Genomic DNA, 19,618 nt, shown 5'->3' on the forward strand with positions numbered 1-19,618 from the left:
TAGACTATTTGGTTGTGTTTCCCTCCCTCCCTTCTAATGTGTTTATTTCAGAGCAGTGGGTAGTGATAACCAGCCATCATGTAGCTCTTCTATCACGGAGTCTTAGAATCTGATGTTCACACAATCCATTAGATTGGACTAATTGTTTCCATGCATCTTTTTTAAAAATATATATTTTTAATTTTCTTTTTATTTATTTACTTATTTAAATAATTTTATTGGGGGCTCATACAACTTTTATCACAATCCACACATCCATCCATGTGTCAAGCACATTTGTTGCCATCATCATTTTCAAAATATTTTCTTTCTACTTGAGCCCTTGTATCAGCTTCTCATTTCTCCCCTCCCTTCCTCACCCTCCTTCCCTCATGAACCCTTGATAATTTATAAATTATTATTACTTTTTCAAGTCTTACACTGACCAATGTCCCCCTTCACCCACTTTTCTGTTGTCCGTCTCCCAGGGAGGGGATTATATGTAGATCATTATGATCGATTCCTCCTTTCTTCCTCCACCTTCCTCTTACCCTCCTGGTATGGCTACTCAATATTGGTCCTGAGGAGTTTGTCCTGGATCCCTGGGTTTCCAGCTCTTTTCAATCCCTGTGTACATGCTCTGGTCTAGCCGGGTTTGTAAATTCTCTTCACATGTCTTTCCTCTGGACAGAGAAAGACCCAGAGATGCACCTTAGATAACCCCTCACAAACTTTAAGGACCCAAGTTGCTACTATCAAACCAGGGATCTAGATCATGTCCTATGTGTACCATCCAATATACAGTGTTAAAATAAATTGTTAAAAGAATGATTAAAAAGAATGACAAATACTGTATACAGTTATTTTCTAAAGACATATTTGGTTTCTTTAACGCATACTTAAAGAGGAAAACCAAAATGTATATATGCTTATAGCGGTGAAGTGAATAAGGGGATAGTTGCTATTGTCCTGAAATTTCCAATATAATGACATGGGATAAGTCAACCTTGCTGAGATGGAGACTTTTCAACAAATAAGTGAAAATACTACTAATAGAGGTGTTGTAAGGCTTAGTCTCTGATGCATTTTGTGACATGCTCTCTGAGTATTAGGCTTGTTATTACCACTCAGAAAATGCAGTGATATCAGAGTGCATCAAATTCACTTATGGAATGAATAAGCATTCCGCGATCCGTATATTTATATCTATAAATGCTTTCTGTAAATTTTATTGCTTATCATCATGAACACACAGTTACTGAGCTCATGCTGGGAACAGAATTTCTCTTCTTGCATCAAGGAATGTTTGCATTTTAGGCGAAACTCAGAGGCTTAGCATCATCAAATGCATTCTTTAAGTAAAGGTTGAGTCATTTAAAGCTTTTTATCTTGCTGATTGGCTTTGGAGTACATTTGTTCAGAATAGAAGTTTGGCAATTTTTATGTTAGGCTCAGGAAGACTATTGTAAAATGCATAGGAATCCAACCACTCCTTGAAGGCATCCTCTCTCACCCCGACTGTTACAACATTCGTTTTTTTATAACCTTGTGCTGTGCCACGAAAGACCACATCTCACAGATGGAAACATCACAGACTGAAACAACACAGACTGAAACAACACAGACAGAAACAACACAGACAGAAACAACACAGACAGAAACAACACAGACCGAAACGACACAGACGGAAACCACACAGACAGAAACCACACAGACTGAAACAACACAGACCGAAACAACACAGACAGAAACAACACAGACGGAAACAACACAGACAGAAACAACTCAGACTGAAACAACACAGACGGAAACAACACAGACGGAAACGACACAGACAGAAACGACACAGACCGAAACGACACAGACCGAAATGACACAGACGGAAACCACAAAGACAGAAACAACACAGACTGAAACAACACAGACAGAAACAACACAGACAGAAACAACACAGACGGAAACAACACAGACAGAAACAACTCAGACTGAAACAGCACAGACTGAAGTCTGAATGTCTCAAGTCCAATATCACGATGTTGCCTGCCTTGTATTCTTTCTGCAGGCATTAAAAAAATCAGTAACTTTTTCTCATACATGATTTTATTTTTCAATATATCAGGCCATTTGTATATTAGAATATTAAGAGGCACAACAATAAAATGTTTGGGACTCAAATTCTTGGCACTCATCTGGACACAATTTATTTTTATGTATGTTCATTAAAATGATTTTTTTATACATTGAATAAATTCTGTTTCCAAAATTAAAGATATTTCTTGAAGATATGACTATCCCAGGAACATTCACTATTAGATAAGTTGTTTCAGGGATTCTCATTGGTTATAACTGATATGGTAAATTTAAAGAAAATCTGCTGCCCATAAAGTGATACTTTCCATTGGCTGAGGGATGGTTCCTTTACTCATTGAAGAAGAGGGTCTTCTATAGTGTATTGTAATGAATCTTAATTGATGGATGAGTTTTTTTGTATGCACCAAGGGTTTTTTCCCGCTTTATTCATTTATTATTTATTTATTATCATGAGGTCACTTTATTGGGGGCTCTTATAGCTCTTATAACAATCCATACATCAATTGTATCAAGCATATGTGTAAATATTATTTTCTAAACATATACTTTCTATCAGAACCCTTGGTATGATCTGCTTCCCCCCCTTCTCCCCTCCCAGGTGACTCCTTGATAAATTATAAATTATTATTATTTTCATATTTTACACTAACGGCTGTCTCCCTTCCCACAGGTTCTGTTGCTCATCCTCTTGGTGGTGGGGTGGTGGTGGTGGTTATGTTCATCTATAGCTATCAACTTTCCATTTTGATTTTATCTTAACTGTCAACATGGAAGATGTGGGAATCGTGCTCTGGGCTGACATTCAGATTATAGTTTGTGTTAGCATTAAGAACAGGTGAAAAATATAAAGGTTTTTGTGATTGGATATCCGCAATCCTTCCCAATCTTAAATCCCTTATGACCCCGACTCAGACTTTTTAAAAATCATTTTATTGGGAGCTCATACAACTCTTATCACAATCCATCCATCCATCCATTGGGTCAAGCACATTTGTACATTTGTTGCCATCATCATTTTCAAAACATTGTGTTTCTACTTGAACTCTTGGTATCAGCTTCTCATTTTTTCCCTCCCTCCTCCCCCACCATGAACACTTGATAATTTATAAATTATTATTAATTTTTCATGTCTTACCCGGATCGATGTCTCCCTTCACCCACTTTTCTATTGTTTATCCCCCAGGAAGGGTGTTATAGGAAGATCATTTGGATCGGTTACCCCTTTGTCCTGCCACCTTCTCCTTACCCTCCTGGTATGGCTACTCTCAATATTGGTCCTGAGGGGTTCATCTGTCCTGGGTTCCCAGCTCTTATCTGTACCCATGTACATGCTCTGGTCTAGCCAGATTTATAAGGTAGAATTGGGGTTACGATTGGCGGGGAGGAAGAAGCAGTAAAGAAATAGAGAAAAGTTGTATGTTTCATCAGTTCCATATTGCACCCTGACTGGTGCATCTCCTCCCCACCCATCCCATATTTTGAGACGCATATTATTTTCTCAATCCATATTAAATGACTAACATTTCTTCAATTCACTAACCTCTGTCTTGCCTCCATACTTTTATGAAATATTCTCTCTTTTCTTTTCACTTTTAAATTCTTACTAAATTTTAGGACTGAGTCAAGCAGTTCTTTGCCAGAAAACATTTCTTAAATCTGCGTTCTGCATTCCATGTCTATCCTACATGCTCTTATATAAAATACAGCAAGTGCATAATTATTGTTGTACCTAATGATCCCTGGTGGTGTAGTAGTTAAAGGCTTGGTTGCTAGACAAAAGAATGACAGTTTGAATTCATTGAGTGACTCACTGGGGAAAAGTTCTTAATAATCTGTTCCCATAAAGATTACAGCCTAGAAAACCATATAGGGCATGTGGTGTGAATGAGTTGAAAATCAGTTCAAGGACAACGAACAACAACAATGACTACTGGTTCTCTGGATTTCTTTGTATCCTATACACCAAGCGCGTTGCTCACTCTATTAGATGGATGGGTGGTTGCCAGGGCAAATATGTGTCTAAATTAATGGCGAAGGTACTAATAGGAACTGTAATCACAACGTTTGGGGCAGCATGTTTACAATCTTAAACTTCTGCTTAACATTGATTTTATCACAGATATCAATTTATAAACAGAATAACAAAAAGTCCATTAAAACATTGATTTTAATTGTGTCGTTTACTTTAAGAATGAAAATATCACACTTAAAGGAGACAGTAGGGGGCACCCTGATTTCCCTTATGCTCGAGTTTTGAAAATTAAAATTTTCAGGTGACTGCCACCTGAAACATAAGTATTTTACAGTGGATTGGGGCAGCCAATTACTCACTCTAACTCACAGGAAGAAAGACAACTTTTTCGTTAACAGATATACTGGTGAGACCACAACAATGCAGGATAGACTGTCTTTGTGGAGTCCTCTTGGAAATCAGAATACATGGAGAATATATACCCTGCATTTGAATTTACACTTCCAGGAGTCACATATAGATATTTTTTACACTAATTCAGGTGTCAGGGTTATGATCGGAAACAACTTTTGACCTTGAACAAGCAAACAGAACAATAAGGTTTTTCAATTCATAGGAAGTCTCATGATGCCTCTGTTGACTAACTAGATACCAGAGTCTAGCTTTCAATCACTGACAGTCAGACAAGTAAGACTCTAGCATTATCTAGACAAGTGGTTCTCAACCTTCCTAATGCCGTGACCCTTTAATACAGTTCCTCATGTTGGGACCCCCACGCATAAAATTAGTTTCATTGCTACTTCATAACTGTAATTTTGCTACTGTTAGGAATCATAATGTAGATATCTGATATGCAGGATGTATTTTCATTGTTACAAATTGAACATAGTTAAAACATAGTGATTAATCACAAAACAATATGTAATTATATATTGTGAAATACTTATTTCTAATTACAAATAAATTTCGTATTGAAGCATGGTACAGCGTAGGTAACAAGACTTCATGCTGGGTACTTGTCTGTGAGAGTATCTGTATGTGGGCGGACCTGCCTGGAGATGGATAGAGGAGTGGTGTCTTGGTTCCTAAGACTATGGGAAAATGTGTTTTTCAATGGTCGTAAGCAACCACTGTGAAAGGATCAATTAACCCTCAAAGGGGTCGCGACCCACAGGTTGAGAACTGCTGATATAGTCCTTTCAGCTGGCCCATCTGCTTCTAACCTATCTGCTTTTGAGCAATGTAGTGAGTTACAAAATTTCCATTGAGATTGAATTAAGTAAAGTACCTTAGGCGAACTTCTTTTTGTGAATGGGATTTTTCTAACTATATTAAGCAAAGTTTCTTGGGTTACATGACCTTAATATGTCTTATAATATTTAAAGCAATTCCCAAATTTCTAGTTTTCTCTATTTCAACATTTTAATCAACTTCTTAAAGTTATTTGTTTGAAAAGTAATTAAAGTAATTATTTGTTTGAAAAGTAAGTATTTGTTCCTAGGAGAAACAGTAATAGTGATAAATTAGCCATATGAATATATCAGAAAGCTGTTTGATGCATTAAAAAAAATCTTTTCTATTTGAAAAGCACTTCACAACTATAGGTTTGATCCAACGGCTTTGTGAAGTCTACAGAGCAGAACTGAGGAAACTAAAGTCATTTGTCAAAGGCAGTCAGCCAGACAATGGGTATTTATTGGAGACCTTATATGTACCCTCACCTATGTAGGAACTAGGGCCAGAAGCTTACGGGCTTCCCAGAGTTTACTGTACAGCAGGAAAGCTATAAGCGATGACAGGCATAAAAGTCTGCAAGGAATGAGGAGCGAATTTCAGGAAGCAATAGGGTCCCCATTATAAGAAGCACAGGGATACTTAGTACAAGGAATTCATTGAGCAAGTGATGAGGGACCTGAATAGAAGGATGAGTTATTCACATGGCAGAATCAGGATCAGAACTCCAATATTGTCAATTAAAATTCAACGATCTTATCTTTAATCTGAACCACTTTGGAAAAAAGAAACCACTGCCGCCTCTGGAAAGGTATTGCACTTCATTTCGCCAGTATGCCAGGCATCAGTTCTTAACTAGTAGTCTAGTGAATTTTCCCTAAGAACATTTTTCTTCCTCTTTTCTGAAGCACCAACTTACGAAAGGAAAAAGACTGCAGAGTTATAACAGAGATGGGCATTCAGCTGCCGACCGTTTTTCTTCTTTAATATAATCTTCTGACATTTTCCCTGTTGGGGGGGCACCCCTTTCAGAACTCTCTTGGCGGATTTCAAGATCTATCACATCCCACGTGGTGTGTTCCGGAGTATTAACAAACTGCACACTTCGGTGATATATTTAGTGTGTTTTGGCTCTGTGCTCGTCCTACCTTCTGATTCCATCAGTAGCCAAAAGTGCTGTGAATGATTCCATCATCTTTTCCCTCTTACACCTCCCTCCCCAAAAGACAGACGGAAGGAGAGGGGAGGCAGAGAGAGGCAGAGAACCTCAGGCTCATCACATGGAAACTAATTTTATCATCAATAGGTGTGAGATCTTCTCAGTTGTCAGCTGTTTGGGGATTGGCTGGGACTGCCAGAGAAGCAGCGGTAACACGTTCTGATGACAACAAAGCACGTGTCAAGAGAGAGCCACACTTCCGCTGCCAGAAAGGCAGATTGCGCGACAATCATTCCCTGGAGCTATTTCGAGAGACCAGGATTTTTCTGACATCAGCAATGAGTTTGAAACCAGGTTCGTTTCTGCGCCTTGCCTTTGAGTCCCTTTGAGGGAGGTTTCTTTTCCGCCTGCCTTAGTTTGATGTCCAGGCCTAACTACTGTTGTTACGAGCAACTGCTCACTACCGGTTAATCTCCTGGCAACACAGTGCGCCCAGGTGTAGCAGCCTGACCAACTCCGATTTCTGAAAGACATTAGGTCTTGATTTACTGTCAATCTCTCCGACTACCCCTGCCATGACAGTAATTTCTATTCTCACATATTTTCTCTAAAATTTCATTATCTAAATGTCTCTCCTCCAAAGACTTTGTCTCATGAACAACCACAAAAGCTCATTTCTGCTAATCACAATAGCTGGAATCTCTCCAAGATTTTTAAACCAAACATCCAACAATCTTTATCATTTTTTTCTCGCATCCCCATTGATCTGATTACATTTCCAACTCTGAGAATTAAAATCCATTGATTCTACCATCTCTGTACGTCCCCTCGTAGTCCCCTCTCCTTACATACCATTGCCAATCATTATAATCACTGCTTGGAACACACTTTCATCTTTCTTGTACATACACGACAATTTTCCAAACCTAATTAAATCCGAAGCTCTGCCTTTCTTACACCCAGCATGTCTTCCAGGGAAATGTCTCTCCAACCTTCTAACCTCCAACACTTTTTCACCGTTCTCTTTCTCAGCTGAGGAAGCTCTCCAAGGACGGCTAAAGCCAGCTCAACACACTGTCCTTTCTTCCTGTTACAGGAGACAAAAGCAGCCCCCAGCCTGGTGACAGTGTTGTCCCTCTTCTCAGGGGGTGGGGTGGGGGGGGTGCAGAACATCACAGCAGTTCTCTCCTGGACAGTTATTGCCTATTTCATTTTCTCCATCAGCATAAAATATGCTAACTTTTCTTCCATTTTCAAATATCCTCTGTGACCCAACTTCCTCTACTTGCACTACCCGTTGCTCTTTTCATTTTGTAAACAACCAAAAGACCTTCCACAACGTGCTCACAGTTCATTCTCTCTTTAATTTACTACCCCCGGACATTTACCCCACCATTAAAAACCTAGTCTTTCCCAGGCAATCAGCCACTTACATGTTCTAAATAAAAAGTCGGTTCAAAGCCACACGCACATTGGATTATGCTCAACCTACAAGCTGTGGCCATTCTTTCTTACTTGAAATACTGACGTCACCTTCCAGAGTGCCATATTCTTTTGGGTTCCCTGCGACCGCAGAGGCCGTTGTTTGTCAGTCTCCTTTGCTGCGACCTTCTCATCTTTTTGGCCATTTACTTGTTGAATGTGCTCAGGTCTGTTTCTTCATTGGCCCTCTCAATATGTAAGTATAGACTCTTGAGTTTACTGCATGTATGCATTATTCATGTGTGTGTGCATATATGTGTGAGGTTGAAATATTTGGTTCTAAGCTCCTCTTGCACAACATACTCATGTATCCAACTGCTGACAGCATTTAAATGGACAATAAGTGTCTTTAACTCAGAATTCAACTCATCTGATTTCCCCATAAAACTTATTTGCTTTTCAGTCTTCTTCATTTCCACCAAGAGACGCTATCATTTTGCCTGCTCAAGAAGTAATTGAGAACTCCTTTAGATAGTAAGTGTTAGATCTGGAATTTGAAATCAAATCTTTGTATTTTCAAACCCTAGCTTATAGCCCTTGTGTTATGTGGCTAAAAGAATCTTGAAAAATAATGTATTGATATAAAACATTTTAATGAAATTCCCCTACTTTTGCATTTCCATCCTTGAGTAGTCTTGTTAGGTGGTGATTGTAACTCACAGTGACCATGAGGACAGCAGAATGAAACACTCAACCTCGCATTGTGATGTTGGAGTCCAGGGTTCAGCCACAGTGCCGATCCATCTCTTTGAGGGGCGTCCCCTTGTCACTTTCTGTCTTACCAAGCCTTTTTCCAGGAACTGATATCCCCTGATAACATGTCTAAAGTTCATACCAGAAGTCCTATGATCATTGGTTCTATGAAGCCTTCTGATGTACTTCTTCTGAGATTGATTTGTTTGTTCTGACAGGCCACAGTATTTTCAATATTGTTTGTTCTCGCTATCATGCAAATGCATCAATTCTTCTGCAGTCTTCCTTTTGTTTGTATCTGAGAGGTGAAAGAGGGATAAGTGTAACAGTGGGGTGGGGAGAAAAATATATCTGTGCATTTGTTTAAATATTTATATCTATTCATATGTTACCAGGAAGCAGATGCATTTGGGGCTTCTATTTAAATCTTAGCTCAGTATAAGAATGGTTTGTTCTGTTAATGTGGCCTTGTATGATATTTACCTTCCTGACACGATCACTGAAGACAAAATGGGTCATTAGCAAATGTGGTGAAGAAAGCTGAAGGTGCCCAACTTTCAAAGAACATAGTATCTTGGATAGTAAAGGCTTGTAATTGAGTGGCCATCTAGCAGGGAAGCAGCAAAGTCCACATGAAAAGAGCACATTTGATCAATATCAGGCTGAAAAAGTTGGTAGAATTTATTGATTTCTTCATCAGTAGCTTTAGGGTCTGGTGTGTAAATTTGAATTATATATATAATTAAATAATTTTATTGGGGGCTCATACAACTCTTATCACAATCCATCCATCCATCCATTGTGTCAAGCACCTTTGTGCATTTGTTGCCCTCATCATTCCCAAAACATTTTCTTTGTGCTTGAGCCCTTGGTATCAGCTCCTCATTTCCCCCCTCCCTTCCTGCTCCCCCTCCCTCATGAACCCTTGATGATTTATAAATTATTGTTGTTAGGTCATATCTTACACTGTCAGACATCTCCCTTCATCCACTTTTCTGTTGTCCATTCCCCAGGGAGGTAATATGTAGATCCTTGTAATCGGCTCCCTCTTTTCACCCTAGCCTCCCTCTTCCCTCCTGGTATTGCCACTCTCACCACTGGTCCTGAAGGGGTCCTGGATTCACTGTGTTTCTAGCTCCTATCTGTACCAGTGTACAGCCTCTAGTCTAGCCAGATGTAGAAGGTAGAATGGAGATCATGATAGTGGTGGGAGGAAGCATTTAAGAACTAGAGGAAAGTTGTATGTTTCATTATTGCTACCCTGCACCCTGACTGGCTCGTCTCCTTCCCACGACCCTTCTGTAAGGGGATGTCCAGTTGCCTACAGATGGGCTTTGGGTTTCCACTCCGCATTCACTCTCATTTACAATGATATCATTTTTTGTTCTTTGATGCCTGATACCTGATCCCTTCTACATATCGTGGTCACACAGGCTGGTGTGCTTCTTCCAAGTGGGCTTTGTTGTTTCTAAGCTAGATGGCCGCTTGTTTATCATCAAGCCTTTTTGGACCCCAGATGCTATATCTTTTGATAGCCGGAAACCATCAGTTTTCTTCATCACATTTGCTTATGCACACATTTGTCTTCAGTAATCATATCGGGAAAGTGGGTCAAATAATATTTATTGTAACTGGAATTCATTGTAGGCATATGGGTAAATTTTTGAGATAGACTTGAAATGTTCTTTTTACAATGAATGTGGTGTCATTCATCTGGGCTTGTCATTTCCAAAATAGTAAACCATATTATTATCTGACACAGAATGAGCAATCCCAGTCCATTTTAGCCCATTAATGTCTAGGCTATCAATATTTATGTATTCCATTTCATTTTCAATGATGTCTAGTTTTCCAAGATTCATACTTCGTACATCATTCCATGTTCTGATTATTCATGGAGATTTGCATCTGCTTCGCCTCATGGTGAGTTGTGATCCAGCAGGAAATATCAATTTTGAAAGCCTCACTCTATCCATATCTTTTATATGGTGTCACAGTAGCAATATGAAAAGCTACATCTTCCTTAGTGGCATTTTGAGCGCCTTCCCATCTGAGGGGCCCATTTTCTGACACTGTATCTGAGAATGGTCCACTGCTATTTAGAAGGGTTTCAGTGGTTAGCCCCTCAGCTGTGTATGGCCTGTTGCTTCCTAGCAGTTGCTCTAAAGTTTTCTTACCATGAGTTGCCTGCTGGTGTTTGCAATGCTGTTGACATTGCTTCCAGCATCACAGCAATACATAAGCCACCACAGGAGGACAAACTGCTCTACTCCCATTGTCCCCTCAATTGATTTAGCTGTGTCTCTACTCAAAGATCATGGTTATTGCACGGCAGTGTATAGAACACAATTTACCTCTGTCGCCCTGAACACGTGCGCTCCTGCCAATGTATTCCCTTGCCTCCCTCGTGGTTTGCTGGCCTTTCTCTCTTTCTTTCACTGCCACTGAGTCGATGATTTCTCATAGGGACCCTATAGGACAGGTTAGAGCGGTACTGTGAGTTTCTGAGGGATAGCTGGCTATGGAAGTAGAAAATCTGCTTTCTCTCAAGGTGGTTTCAAATTGCTGACCTTCCAGATCCCAACCCTTGGTGGTACTACTATGACACGAGGGAACCTTCTAGTTATTAATTTACCTTACCCCCTGCCTCCCCTTCTTGGTGTGTTGTGATCTTTTGAAAGCAAATTGCATACCTTTCTCTGGGACACTCCTGGCAGTATTCAAATTGCTAATGTTACTGCTAATTGCTGACTGCTTCTCCATTTGTGCCCCTCGGGGTTCCAAGCACACAGTAAGCACCAGCACGCCTTATACATTTCAGGAGCGTAGATTAGAGTCAGATACGGTTGCATGCTGTGATCTGTAGGACTTAGTCTATAGAAAACTAGGCACAGAGATGTATCTGGGTGTGGCCAAACCTGGATTGTAGAATTCATATTCGGCCAGCGGTGTGAAGAACTGTTGGCAAACTCAGCTTAAGGTTTGATAACATGAAACAATGGAAAGTTAATGTATTAGAAGGAAATGAATTAAACTGACAGGAATTTATCTCATAAAGAGTAAGACCAGGATTTATGAGATTTTTTTGAGATCTAATAAGTAGCTTAGGAATACTTTTTAACATGCGATTCAAGTCCAGTGTTCAGCCAAATTAAAAATGATATATTTGATTATTAGCTAAGGAAAACCCCTGAAGAAATAAAACCATACAAATTAGCAAATTGGAAATCATTATTATTTGATGATATGCCGCCTTACCTCTTTCAAAAGCTCAAATGGCTGCAAGCTCTGAGCAAAGCAATAAACTTCCTGCAATACTGAAGCACTGTGGAAAGCTTCGATATATTGAAGGGCAGACCCACGACATGGATGACTGAAGAAAGCCAAGGCTGTCTTAATGCTACACAGTCCTGTGAACAGAGAGGACAGCCTTAGGCACTTACGTGAGCTGAAAGAAAGGACTGTAATCGCGACTAACTGAGGCTGACACATGACATGTTGCTTCTCCCTCACAAACTGGCCGGAAAATGTGTCTTAAACCAGACTGCCAAGAGCCTTAAAGAGCTGAATGTGGCAACTGTCCTGTAAAGAGCAATTAAACAGCCATTATATTTGAGTTTCAAATCAATGACTAACATGCTGCATTGGTCACACAGACATAACTTATATAGCTATAATTTAGGGTTTCAAACATAAGCCAATTAGAATCGTTCATATTTTGTCATAAAATCCAGATTTCTGGTTTATTTTTAGGATTAAAGAATCCAGTGACCCACGGTATACATTGGAGTACTGCAATACTCGACAGGCTGCACATAGCATTCATTTGTGTTACCTCCCTAGTCTAATCCACCACTTGCCTGTCAGCTTGTCACACTGTGGTGGCTTGGGTGTTGCTGTGATACTGGAAGCTATGCCACTGGCATTTCAAACAGCAGAAGGCTCGGCTAAAGTGAGCAGGCTTCTGCAGATCTTCTAGACTCAGAGCAGACTACAAAGAAGGCATAAGCTTCCCACTTCAAAGGAAGTAGCTACTGAAAATACCATGGACAGCACTGAAACAGGCCTGAGGAATCAAAGCATAACATTGTGAGAGACAGTGCCAGATGACCTCCTGAAGGGGAAGACGTGAAAAACATGATTGAGGAAGCGCTGCCTTCTCAGAATAGACTAGACTATCATGATGTGGACAGGGTAAAGTCTGTGAGAGCAAAGCCTTTGGAACCGCTGTTTGCTGACGAGGCATGCCTCAAAATAAGAATGAACAGCTGCCAATCACAATTAATTGTTGGAACTTTGAGTGTACAAAATATCAATGAAGAAAATAGAAAATTCTCAAATTGAAAAGAAATGCATAAAGATCAGCAATCTAAGTGTTAGTGAGCTGAATTGGACTAGCATTAGCCACTTTGAAAATCATATGGTTTACTATGCCAGATGGACAGATTCAAGAATAGCATTCATTATCACAAAGGATATTACAAATACCTTGTAGTACAATACTGTCTGTGATAAGATAATATGTATCTGCGTACAAGAAAATCCAGTCATTAAAAAAATTACACAAATTTATTCACCAACTACTAAAGCTTGTGATGCAGAATAGAAGAATTTGACCAATGTATTCCGTTGGAAATTGAACAAATATAAAATGAGGATCTATTGATAATTATTGGTAATTCAATTTCAAAAGTTGGAAATGAAGTAGAAAAAGGAGTAGTTGGAAAAAGGTGGGGAAGATATGATAGAATTTTACAAGCCCAAGAATTTGTTCATGGGAAATATCTTTTTCAACAACAAAAACTGCAATGATACATATGAAATTCTCATGGTGGAATACGCAGAAATAAAATTGACTACATCGATGGGAAGAGATGATGTGAAGCTCAATATAAACAAGTCAAATGAGACTAGAGACCGACTGTGGAGCACATCATCAATTGTTCACTATGTAAGTCCAGGTTGAAACTAAAGAAAATTAAAAGAAGTCCACCAGAGCCAAAAGATGGCCCGGAGTCTATCCAACCTGAATCTAGATAACATCTCAAGAACAGAGTTTCTGCATTGAACACTAGTGACAGAAGACCTGATAATACTGAGGAATGACATTAAGAACATCATACATGCCAAAAGCAAAAGGTCATTAAAAGAACTGGAAAGCAAGAAAACATCAAAGTGGAAGTCAGAAGACACTCTGAAACGTGCTCTTAAATTTAGAGAAGCTAAGGTGCATAGAAGAAATTATGACATCGAAGAGTGAAATAGAGATGTTTAAAGGGCAGCTGAAGAAGACAAAGTCAAATAATAAAATGTACAAATACCTAGAGTAGAAAACCAAAAATAAAGAAGAACATGCTAAGCATATCTTTAACTGAAATAACTCAAGAAAAAATCCTAGCCTTGAGTTTCAATATTGAAATATTCTATGGGCAAAGTATCAAATGATGTAAAAGCATATAAAAAGATGGAAAGAACACAAGGAGTCACAATACTAATAAGAATTACTTGACATTCGGCTATTTCAAGAGATAGCATGTGATCAATGGTACTGAAGGAACAAATTCTATTTTCACTGAAAATGTTTGCTAAAGCAAGGCTACAGGAAGAGATGGAACACAATTGAAATGTTTCAGCAAGCTGATGAAGCAATAGAAGCACTTGCACATCTATGTCAGGAAATTTGGAATATCAGAGACTCATATTTGTACCCCTTCCAAAAAAAAGTGACCCAACAGAGTGCTTAAATTATAGAACAATATCATTGATATTACATGCAAGTAAAGTCTTGCTGAGGATAACCTAATACTTAGAGTAGCAGTACCTTGACGGAGCTGCCAGAGGTTCAGGACCGATTTAGAAGACAATATGAAACATGCTGTGATACTTACATAATCTGGTGTCAACTTGAGAGAATTAGGAGTGAAGGGTTGGGGTTTGACCTGTCGATCAAGATACAACCTATGAGGCCTCTGTATGGGCATGGCCTTCTGCTGAGAATTCTGGGAACTCTTGGAGTTTCCTCCTTGCTATCTGGAGATGCTTCTCTCTCTGTCAACTCCCTTGAGACTGGAGACACTTCTCTCTCAGCTGCTCACTCCCTTGGAGATGCTCTACTGACAAGACACATGGTGCTGTGCCCTGGGAGCTGGAGAAGCCACATGGACCTACTCTGATGCAACCAGACCTCTGGACCTGGAGGAGCCACGTAGAGATCCCTGCCAGCCTTGAGATGCTTACAATACCACTGGATCAGTTGACTTCCAACCTACTAGCCTATGACCTTCCTGCATTCGGTGTCATTGCATGTGTTTCGTGAGTCTGAAGAGGACTCTCTAGATTGGCATCAGACATATGGGCTAATATTGAACTTATGGACTGGGCTGGGATGTCTTCTCAATATTCAATTGCTTTTGTATATAAACCTCTTTCTTATTGATATATGAGTCTCTATGAATTTGTTTCTTATTTATTTATTTTTATTTATATATATATATATATTTTTTATTTTTTTATGAATTTGTTTCTCTAGTCTACCCGGACTAACACACATAAGATATCGTTGTTGGTCTCAGATGGACCTTGGCTGAAAACAGAGAATACAAAAAAAAACACATTTATTTGAGCTTTATTGACTATACAAAGGAATTCTACTGTGTGGATAATAACAAACTATGGATAGCCTTGAGAAGAGTGGAAATTCCAGAACACTAGAATGTACTCACTCATACAGAATCTGTGCATGGATCAAGAGGCAGCTGTGCAAACAGAGCAAGAGGATACTACACGGACTAACACCAGACAATGTCTGTGTCAAGGTTGTATTCCCTCACAGATTCCATCTGTATGCTGAGCAAAGAATCAGAGAAGCAGAGTTATCTGAAGAATAATTCAACATCAATACTAGAGGAAGGCTTACTAACAATTTATTATATGCAATTGACACACCTTGCTTGCTGAGAGTGAAGAGGGCTTGAAGCACTGGCTGATGAAGATCAAGGACTTCAGGTTTCAGTATGGATGATAATTCAATGTAAAGAAAACAAAATCCTCACAATTGATCCAATAAGTAACATCATGATACACAGAAAAAAGATTGAAGTTGTCAAAGATTTTGTCCTGCCTGGATCCAAAATCGATATTCATGGAAGCAATAGTCAAGAGGTCACATGGAGCATTGCATTGGTTAAATCTGCTTTACAAGATCTATGTAAAGTATATTTGTAAAGCAATGTATTATTTTGAGGATTAAGGTTCAACTGACCCAAGCCATGGCATTTAATCGCCTCTTATGCATGTGAAAGTTGGACATTGAATAAAGAAGAATGAAGAAGAATCAATGCATTTGAATTATGATTGTATTGAAGAATATTGACATTTCTGAATTTTCAAGAGAACCCCCAAATCTGTTTTTAGGAACTATAACCAGAATGCTTCTCAGAAGCAAGCATGGTGAGACTTCATGTCACACATGGACATGTTATCAGGAAAGCCTAGTTTCTTGAGAAGGGCATTGTGCTGGGTAAAGGAAGAGGGCAGTGAAAACGAGGAAGGCACTTGCCAAGATGGAGCGACACAGTAGCTACAACAGTGGACTCAGCCATAAGAAGACTTGTGAGCATGAAGCGGGCCCAGTGGTTTGTTCTGTTGTGCTGTGGGTCACTCTGGGTCAGAACCAACTTGACAGAACCTAACAACACCTGTCTTATAGACATTTGAGACAGCAAAGTCTCTGCTCTAAGTTGTAGTGAAGTCCTAACTAAAGCCAATAGAGAGGAGGTCATGAGACTTCTAGGATCAAATCTGTTACTAGCTGCTTTCCAGCTTGCTCCAATGCCTCCTCACCACGTATAACAGAACACATTTAGCCTGGTCTTCATGTTCACTTGTATGTGTCCTTGAGTGGCTCTCCAGAGAAGCAAAATAAGGCGAATGTATATGTGTGTGTTCAAATTTCTGTATTCAAGATATACAAGATATGCGTGTTCAAGTTATACGTATATGTGTGAGTGTGTGTGGGTGAGCATGTGTTTGTGTTCAAATTTGCATTTTAAAATGAATCACGCAGTGTAGAAGTGGGAAAGTGTGAGTCCAGAAGTGGCCGTGAGTCAAGTAATGGGGGGTGGGGAGAATTACTAGGTGTTAAATGTGAAACCACTAAGAATTATGACCCAGACACGTTGTCACAAACACCGTCACAGTACTTTTGATTGTATTGTTGTAATATTGTATCTGTTCATTTTGAGGAACTTCTTCTTCATGATGACTGGCCTTCGTTTCTCCAAGGAAGATATCCTTCTGATAGCACATTCCAAAGTAAGTGAGCCAAATTCTCAATACATATTCTGTAACTCTTATGATTTTCATTGATAAATCTTTGAAATAGTTTACCAGTCTTTCTTCCTTGTGTTTGTCTGAAACCTTTGTTGAAGCTTTTTTGTTGTTGTTGTTTTGTTGTGACCATGAGTGATACTACTTAGCATTTGAAACATTGTTGGTGTAGCTGGCACCACCAGACCAACATGCAAGCTAACACAGTATGACAGACTGATAAATGGGTAGTAGAAAGAAAGGCTTAAGAGTAGGAATTAGTTAATATCAAAAACAAAATGAGTATTTCCCAGAAATTTAATCAACTTGGATACTAACATCTAGAAAAGGGGATTTAATTGTGCTAGAGTACCTAGATTTTCTGATCAAAACTTATCTATGGGAAAATGATCAAAACCAAATTCAATTTGAGTCCCCAAAGTCACATATCCTATTGGCCTTTTCAACCTTGACATATCAACCGCTTTTCTGATATGTTAACAAAGCTTTTGCCAAAAGGATCCACAAAGGGGTAGTCTGAAAGCATTGCTACAAAAAATAGAAAGCTTTCTTAAACAAAAACACCAGTATGTGAAGCTATTGCTTTCACCGTTTACTCTGTCTAGGTCTGTAAACCTCCCTCCCCTGAAGTTCTACACTCTATTACACCACATCAACATGGCTGGTTGGATCCCTCAAATGACTCAACTCATGTTCTCTTAAAATGTTCTTTAAATTTGGGGAATGGAATTTTGGAAATTAAAAGAACTCAGAAAAGGCTAGATTAGAACAGTAAAGTTAAAGTTTTACAACAAAAGATGCGATAAGGTTTTACTGCAGAATTCTCAAATGATAGCTTTCAATGCTTGAAGAGGCCTTGTTGTGATGGGGGAAAATCCTCCTCCTTCCAACTTTGGCAATCTTCTTTTCACCAATGATATTTTAAATTTTCTCAAAATCTTTTCCTAATAAGTACTTGTGATCATCCGGCATTCTTCAAAAAAAAAAAAAATCTCTTGAGGTTCCCCCGTTTAGAATCTCCAAAACCTGAATCCCATAAACTTTTGAACAGACCTCAGATAGAAAAGCCGATTTCTGCATAACAAACTGCCCAGCTGGTTAATTGCAAGTGAGCTTAAAATTATTTACTTAAAAATAGAGCACCACCTAGCTGGGACTTTAAAATGTGCTATTTTATGCCTACTACCTGCAGTGTTCATCCAAGCAGTCATGATCACTTCTATGCTATTTATATAAAGTTTTAGAGATGAAATATTTCATTACCTCTTTTGAACTTACATAAAATGGGCATTTCCCCCCATCCTCCTTTCCCCCATCCTCTTATCCTCTCCAATCAGAAAGCCAGGATTTCTCTCTTTCTCCTCCCACCCCTTTTAACAGTTTTATTGACAAAATTCACATATCATACATCCCAATAGCTCAATCATTCAAAAGAATTGGGTAATTTAATCATCATCACAATCTACTTCTGGGCATTCTTCTTTGCACTCCTTGTTGTTAGCTCCCCATTTCCTTTCAACCTTCCTTGCCATGCCCCTGTTACTGTTGTTGTCAGGTGCCATCTAATCAATTCAGACACATAGAGACTCTAGGCACAGCAGAAGAAACAGGGCCAGGCCTTTGCCGGCCTTGTTGCTCCTGTGCTTGAGAACATAAGTCCCAGGAGGTATTTCAGTGAGTGTCATCAACTACAGGTGTGTTTCAGGTAGCATCCAGCTTGCTCAGTGGAGGGTCCGAAGGAGATCTGTCTGGTGTGGCCTTTGGAGCTATTGTGCATCTGGAAGGCCAGAGCCTAAAGTCTTGGTTGTTTGTAGTATACAACCTGGGGCACCAGGGCTGACGAAACACAAGGTCAAAAGTGCCTGTTGAGGAACATGGTGGTGGGTGTATTCTCTCATCAGGGGTCTATCGACTGTGTGTGGAGCATTTTGTTCTGTGGCAGACTGCCCCGCCCCCTTCGCCCATCGACAGACGTGCATCTGCCTTCTCTGAGAGATATTTGACTTGCATTGCTGGGAACGTTCACTTCTTGCTCTTGTGGGAGTGGGAGAGTGTCTCTTCATTTTGGTACCCTTCTCAGAACAATGATGTCTACCAGGAAGGACTGGCCTTTCCCCTCGCTCCTCATCATGGGAACTAACTCAGTTGGCGTGAGGCTTCCCCTGTGGAAGTGGTATTTAAGGTGTACAAACAAGGGAACTGGGGTATACTGGTCATGAGCACTAGTCAGTGCCTGAGTCTCTGAATAGAGTAGATGACAGGAGAACAGAAGACTGCCTTTGTGTTGATGTTTTTTTCTTATAGCAAATGATCCTATACAATATCTGTCCCTTTGTAATTGACTAATTTTGTTCAGTAAAGTGAATTCCAGATGTATCCATGTTATGAGGTGTTTCATGCTTTCATCACTGTTTTTTAGGGATGCATAATATTCTACGATGGGGGGAGAGGGAGAAGACCATTCAGTTCCTGGCATACAACATTGCTCTATGGCAGTGGTTCTCATCCTGTGGGTCGCGACCCCTTTGGGGTTCGAGCACCCTTTCACGGGGGTCACCTAAGTCCATTGGAAAACACGTATTTCTCACCAGATATGCTGATCTGGAGAGAAAGCAGCTATCTCAACCTTCCCACTGACATTGGCTTTTTGCCCATACTGTCGCAAAATGTAGTAATGTAGT

This window comes from Tenrec ecaudatus, chromosome 1 (assembly GCF_050624435.1).
Source record: "Tenrec ecaudatus isolate mTenEca1 chromosome 1, mTenEca1.hap1, whole genome shotgun sequence".
Lineage (NCBI taxonomy): Eukaryota > Metazoa > Chordata > Mammalia > Afrosoricida > Tenrecidae > Tenrec > Tenrec ecaudatus.